Source organism: Entelurus aequoreus, linkage group LG03 (assembly GCF_033978785.1).
Source record: "Entelurus aequoreus isolate RoL-2023_Sb linkage group LG03, RoL_Eaeq_v1.1, whole genome shotgun sequence".
Classification (NCBI taxonomy): Eukaryota; Metazoa; Chordata; class Actinopteri; order Syngnathiformes; family Syngnathidae; genus Entelurus; species Entelurus aequoreus.
In genome coordinates, this window is record NC_084733.1 from 19,580,090 (window position 1) to 19,587,796 (window position 7,707).

The following is a 7,707-nucleotide window of genomic DNA, read 5'->3' on the forward strand; positions in this document are numbered from 1 at the left end:
GTGTCATACTTGATCATTTTGCGATATTGCCATATTTTTGCTGAAAGGATTTAGTATAGAACAACGACGATAAAGTTCGCAACTTTTGGTCTCTGATAAAAAAAAAAGCCTTGCCCCTACCGGAAGTAGCGTGACGTTGTCAGTTGTTCACTTCCTCATATTTTCCTATTGTTTTCAACGCAGCTAGAGCTATTCGGACCGAGAAAGCGACGATTACCCCATTAATTTGAGCGAGGATGAAAGATTCGTGGATGAGGAACGTTAGAGTGACGGACTAGAATGCAGTGAAATACATATCTTTTTTCGCTCTGACCGTAACTTAGGTACAAGCTGGCTCATTGGATTCCACACTCTCTCCTTTTTCTATTGTGGATCACGGATTTGTATTTTAAACCACCTCGGATACTATATCCTCTTGAAAATGAGAGTCGAGAACGCGAAATGGACATTCACAGTGACTTTTATCTCCACGACAATACATCGACGAAGCTCTTTAGCTACTTAGCTAACGTGATAGCATCTGTCTCAAATGCAGATAGAAACAAAATAAATAAATCCCTGACTGGAAGAATAGACAGAAGATCAACAATACTATTAAACCATGGACATGTAACTACACGGTTAATAATTCTCAGCCTGGCAAAGCTTAACAATGCTGTTGCTAACGACGCTAAGGCTAACAGCTAATAGCTCACAGAGCTATGATAAAAACATTAGCGCTCCACCTACGCCAGCCAGCCCTCATCTGCTCATCAACACCCGTGCTCACCTGCATTCCAGCGATAGACGGCGCGACGAAGGACTTCACCCCAACACAGATGCGGTTGGCGGCTAGCATCGGCTGGCGCGTCTGCTATCCAAGTGAGTAATCCTTGTTGTGTTGCTACAGCCAGCCGCTAATACACCGATCCCACCTACAACTTTCTTCTTTGCAATCTCCATTGTTCATTAAACAAATTGCAAAAGATTCACCAACACAGATGTCCAGAATACTGTGGAATTATGAAATGAAAACAGAGCTTTTTGTATTGGCTTCAATGGGGAAGCCATACCTCTGTTCTCCTGGCTACGTCACGCGCATACGTCATCCTCCAAAGGCGTTTTCAACCGGAAGTTTAGCGGGAAATTTAAAATTGCACTTTATAAGTTAACCCGGCCGTATTGGCATGTGTTGCAATGTTAAGATTTCATCATTGATATATAAACTATCAGACTGCGTGGTCGGTAGTAGTGGATTTCAGTAGGCCTTTAAAGTGTTTTTTAAATGTGTGAATGGAACTGGAACATTTTAAGGAATCATCCAAGCTGTTCCACAGTTGAACCCCCCCTGACAGAAACACATCTACCTTTTTAAGCTCGTTCTTATGTTTGCTTTCTGAAAGACAGCTGAACCTCTGAGGTCATAGGGACTCTCCCTAGGTTTGAACCTCTCCTGTAGACACCCAGGCAGCATGTGGTTATGAGCTTTGTGCGTCACAATGGCAGTGTTGAGGTCAACAAGATCGTGCAGTTTTAATATTTTTAATTTAATCAACAGAGCATTGGTATGGTCATGATAATCCGCATAATTTACAATTCTAATCGCTTTCTTTTGAAGTAAGAACATATAGAACAGGGGTCACCAACCTTTTTGAAACCAAGAGCTACTTCTTGGGTACTGATTAATGCGAAGGGCTACCAGTTTGATACACACTTAAATAAATTGCCAGAAATAGCCAATTTGCTCAATTTACCTTTAACTCTATGTAATTATTAATAATTAATGATATTTACACTTAATTGAACGGTTTAAAAGAGGAGAAAACACGAAAAAAATGACAATTAAATTTTGAAACATAGTTTATCTTCAATTTCGACTCTTTAAAATTCAAAATTCAACCGAAAAAAAGAAGAGAAAAACTAGCTAATTCGAATCTTTTTGAAAAGAAAAAAAAAAAAATTTATGGAACATCATTAGTAATTTTTCCTGATTAAGATTCATTTTAGAATTTTGATGACATGTTTTAAATAGGTTAAAATCCAATCTACACTTTGTTAGAATATATAACAAATTGGACCAAGCTATATTTCTAACAAAGACAAATCATTATTTCTTCTAGATTTTCCAGAACAAAAATTTTAAAAGAAATTCAAAAGACTTTGAAATAAGATTTAAATTTGATTCTACAGATTTTCTATATTTGCCAGAATATTTTTTTTGAATTTTAATCATAATAAGTTTGAAGAAATATTTCACAAATATTCTTCGTCGAAAAAACAGAAGCTAAAATGAAGAATTTAATTAAAATGTATTTATCATTCTTTACAATAAAAACATTTTTTTTTTACTTGAACACTGATTTAAATTGTCAGGAAAGAAGAGGAAGGAATTTAAAAGGTAAAAAGGTATATGTGTTTAAAAATCCTAAAATCATTTTTAAGGTTGTATTTTTTCTCTAAAATTGTCTTTCTGAAAGTTATAAAAAGCAAAGTAAAAAAATGTATGAATTTATTTAAACAAGTGAAGACCAAGTCTTTAAAATATTTTCTTGGATTTTCAAATTCTATTTGAGTTTTGTCTCTCTTCAGCGCTTAAAATGTCGAGCAAAGCGAGACCAGCTTGCTACTAAATTAATACAATTTAAAAAATAGAGGCAGCTCACTGGTAAGTGCTGCTATTTGAGCTATTTTTAGATCAGGCCAGCGGGCTACTCATCTGGTCCTTACGGGCTACCTGGTGCCCGCGGGCACCGCGTTGGTGACCCCTGATATAGAACATATAGAACATATCGCATTACAGTCATAGAATGACTGTATTTGACACATTTCATTGCACATAGGACACAAAATAATCCAAAAGAGCACTCATTTTCAACAACATATCAGGCATGACTTTCTTTTTGGCAATGTCTGGTCCGGACCCGAATACCGAGCCACGTCAAGTACTGCACTTTCCACCGGCTCGGCACACGTCACAACAGGCCCGTGTGTTCATCCGCCGCGGTCGAAGAAAATAGGACTATCGTGTCACTTCGGCTGGAGATCACGGGCGGGAGCGGCTGCCAAAGACGGCGCCTTTCGCAATCGCATTTGTGCACGGCGTGGTGGCAACGCTCCATCTGCTCCACTGCCTGGATTTCCATGTCCACGCCGGCCCGATTCCATCACGGGTTCGGTTGCTTGGAAGTGTACACAGAAAGTCACCCCGGATCTGCCGGCTGATTAATCAGGGCTGATTCGGCAGCCGGGCGCAGCCTCGCCGCTCCTTCCTGGCTAGTCCTTGTGTATTTATTTAGAGTCACCCGTGTGGCCTAGTCACGCCTGACCTCAAACCATCACCAGCAGCCACGGTTGCGCCCAAGCATAAACAAACAAAAAAAAAGCGTAATGAAGGTAAGAAGACAGAGCGCGGGAGCGGGAGGAGGGGGGGGGGGGGGGGGGGGGTGGTACTTGTGCTCTTTCTTTCCTCAGAGATAAAGATCTGCAGCTTCACAGCAGAGTGCACGGGTCCAGACGCGGAGAATGAAATAGTCGCCTGTGCTCCGGCTGTTTACTTCTCAGGTTGACATGGGAAGGGAAGTCATTGACCTATGTCAGACCGGCCAGGGTTCATCCATCTTGCAGGCTGCATGTATGTTTGTTTGTTTGGCTGCTGGATAACTGCAAAAAAAAAAAAAAGGGGTTGGGATTTCCACTGGAATAAAAAGGACTGGAACGCCGTGCCAGGATGCACACATACACTGCAAAAACTGAAATCTAAGTAAGATTAAATATCTCAAATAAGGGTGATATTTGCTTATTGTCTGTCTGATAAGATAATTCATCTCACTAAGCAGATTTTATGTTAGAGTCTTTTACTTGTTTTAAGGGTTTTCGCCCTAAATGATCTCAGTAAGATATTACAGCTTGCTGCTGAGATTTGATGACCTATATTGAGTAAAAACATGCTTGAAACTAGAATATCAACTGTTGCAAAGCTGTGTCATCAACACTCACAAGTATAAAACTACTTTTTTAAAGTAATAATTTCTTATTTCAAGCATGAAAAAAAAAAAAAAAATCATGATTTTGACACAATTGTGTCTCATAATTAAAACGGATGACAGCCAAATGGACTTTGCTGTTTTATTTTCAATGAAACAATAGAAAATAAGTACTCATATAGTAGTACAGTTGGCACAGTACAGTAAACTGACAGTTAATATTTAAACATTTAACATGTGACATTTCAAACAATTTTGAACAGAAATAGTTCATGCACGTTCAGATAAATTCTTCAAAATTACAATTAAAAAAATGTTGGCCGGGGGCCGGGCTGTATATATGCGCACTAATTGACTGAAAGAGCACGCACTTGGCGCGATGATGTCATGTTATCGATGGAAAAATGCATTTTTAGACAATATGATTTTCCTGAGCGGCTAGGAGACTTCGAGAGTAACAAGCGGTTGCCTTGTTGCCTTTCCATTAAGAAAAATAAACTGGTTTTTAGTATAAGTTTGCTGGTTTCAAGAAATGTAATGCCGAGCGCATATCATTATGTCAAGATAATGGCACTAGCATTTACTTAACACCGTAACACAACATAAACACAACAGAACAAATACCCAGGACCCCTTGCAGCACCAACTCTTCTGGGACGCTACAATATACAGCCCCCGCTACCCCCTAGCCCCCCACCTTAACCCCGCCCCCCGAACCCTGCCCACCTCAACCTCCTCATGCTCTCTCAGGGAGAGCATGTCCCAAATTCCAAGCTGCTGTTTTGAGGCATGTTAAAAAAAAATAATGCACTTTGTGACTTCAATAATAAATATGGCAGTGCCATGTTGGCATTTTTTTCCCATAACTTGAGTTGATTTATTTTGGAAAACCTTGTTACGTTGTTTAATGCAGGGGTCACCAACCTTTTTGAAACCAAGAGCTACTTCTTGAGTAGTGATTAATGCGAAGGGCTACCAGTTTGATACACACTTAAATAAATTGCCAGAAATAGCCAATTTGCTCAATTTACCTTTAACTCTATGTTATTATTAATAATTAATGATATTTACACTTAATTGAACGGTTTAAAAGAGGAGAAAACACGAAAAAAATGACAATTAAATTTTGAAACATAGTTTATCTTCAATTTTGACTCTTTAAAATTAAAAATTCAACTGAAAAAAAGAAGAGAAAAACTAGCTAATTTGAATCTTTTTGAAAAAATTTAAAAAATAATTTATGGTACATCATTAGTAATTTTTCCTGATTAAGATTAATTTTAGAATTTTGATGACATGTTTTAAATAGGTTAAAATCCAATCTACACTTTGTTAGAATATATAACAAATTGGACCAAGCTATATTTCTAACAAAGACAAATCATTATTTCTTCTAGATTTTCCAGAACAAAAATTTTAAAAGAAATTCAAAAGACTTTGAAATAAGATTTAAATTTGATTCTACAGATTTTCTATATTTGCCAGAATATTTTTTTTGAATTTTAATCATAATAAGTTTGAAGAAATATTTCACAAATATTCTTTGTCGAAAAAACAGAAGCTAAAATGAAGAATTAAATTAAAATGTATATATCATTCTTTACAATAAAAAAAATAAATTTACTTGAACACTGATTTAAATTGTCAGGAAAGAAGAGGAAGGAATTTAAAAGGTAAAAAGGTATATGTGTTTAAAAATCATAAAATAATTTTTAAGGTTGTATTTTTTCTCTAAAATTGTCTTTCTGAAAGTTATAAAAAGCAAAGTAAAAAAATTAATGAATTTATTTAAACAAGTGAAGACCAAGTCTTTAAAATATTTTCTTGGATTTTCAAATTCTATTTGAGTTTTGTCTCTCTTAGAATTAAAAATGTCGAGCAAAGCGAGACCAGCTTGCTAGTAAATAAATACAATTTAAAAAATAGAGGCAGCTCACTGGTAAGTGCTGCTATTTGAGCTATTTTTAGAACAGGCCAGCGGGCTACTCATCTGGTCCTTACGGGCTACCTGGTGCCCGCGGGCACCGCGTTGGTGACCCCTGGTTTAATGCATCCAGCGGGGCATCACAACAAAATTAGGCATAATAATGTGTTAATTCCACGACTGTATATATCGGTATCGGTTGATATCGGAATCAGTAATTAAGAGCTGGACAATATCGGAATATCGGATATCAGCAAAAAAAAACATTATCGGACATCTTTAGTTCGTATCGAATAAATACTACTACCCTTGGTAATGATACTATTGCCCGTATGTGGGCTCTGTACCGAGGATGTCGCTGTGGCTTGTGCAGCCCTTTGAGACACTTGTGATTTAGGGCTATATGAATAAACATTGATTGATTGATACTATTGATCAGCTGTTCCTGGTATTTATGCAAAAAAAAAGTCCAAAAAGTCAGCAAAGACAAAAAAAAAAAAAAGGGTAGCTGGCTCTCCTCCACACTCACCTACACCTACCCGCCTCGTCTTGTTGAAGTCAACTTCACGACGTGCACGCTGACACCGAAAGTGGACGTGCGAGCCGAGCCACCACCTGGCGCTGGCACCTGCAAAAAAGGAAGACCGGGACGGGAGAAGCGCGGAGCGTCTCCAGCACAGCTTGTTGGCTTCTGACCTACAACCTCCTGCGTCCTGTACCTGCCTGCCCACCTGTCTGCAGGCCCAAGCAAACAAGTGAGGAGAGGACAGTGAGGAGGAAGTGACATTGCAGTAAAGAACACTTTTTTTTCTTTCTTCTTGGTATCTGTCTGATACAGTCAGCATCACATATACTGTAGATATGCACATTGACTTAGTATTAAAAAACTTGCATGAATACAAATTATTGAAAGAACAGATTAACACAGGGATTCTAAAACTGTGGCACGTGTACCACTAGAGATGCGCGGCTCCATCTAGTGGAAATAATCACTTGATTAAAGTACAGTTGTAAGCTTTGCGTACTCACAGACTCACGGATATACACTCTGGAAGCCAGTTGTGCAGGGTTAAACAAAGGTTTCATATTTTTTGCAGTTTTCACTCGTATGTTTGTCCAGACTTTTCAGTCTCACCAGTCCTCCTTCTCCTCCAGCACCCGGCCGCTCACTGTTAAAGACAACAGATGATTAGATTAACACGTACCACCTGCGCAATCTAATCATCTGCCAGCTGTGTCTCGCCGTCAGCACATGCCACGCCCCCGTCTGGTGGCGCTCTGTTTTCAGCACCATGGACAGCGGCGGTGACCTTTACTCCTACAAGCGCGCTGATCACACTCCCTTTCCACAACAGTGTTTTATTTTCCTATGTTAAAACACAGTGTTACTGTTCAAACGGTGTGTATCGTTACAGTGGCCAAAAGTATTCAATATAATTGATAAATAAACTTCTGCTTTGTTTTTAATGAATACTTCGGCCAACTACGCTACTGTATTTTAATGTTGGTCATTACGGTGGTACTTGGATAGCCACGTTTTTTCTGAGGTGGTACTTGGTGAAAAAAGTTTGAGGACCACTGGATTAATTATTCTGTGACTGTAAATTGTTTGCTTGTTTTTTTATTGATGCTTTTATTTTTTGTATTTTTTTTTGTATTGTGTAGTTATAATTATATGCTTTTACTTGTAATTGTATTGAATTGTGGACCCCAGGAAGACTAGTGGGTTGTTGAGGCAACCAGCTAATGGGGATCCTTAATAAAAATCAAATCAAATCAAATAAATACATAGAAAATTCATAAAAATAAACCAAAAAAACC

The 7,707-nt window shown here is 38.1% G+C and overlaps 1 long non-coding RNA gene across 1 annotated transcript; it reads right to left on the reverse strand.

Annotated features, from left to right (window-relative positions):
* Positions 1-2,355: 2,355 nt before the first annotated feature.
* Positions 2,356-7,024, reverse strand: LOC133645593 (uncharacterized). The gene is made up of 3 exons (XR_009825150.1): positions 6,916-7,024; positions 6,416-6,621; positions 2,356-3,639 (listed from the first exon to the last, which is right to left on the reverse strand). It is a non-coding gene; the product is annotated as an uncharacterized LOC133645593 (long non-coding RNA).
* Between the last annotated feature and the right edge of the window lie 683 nt (positions 7,025-7,707).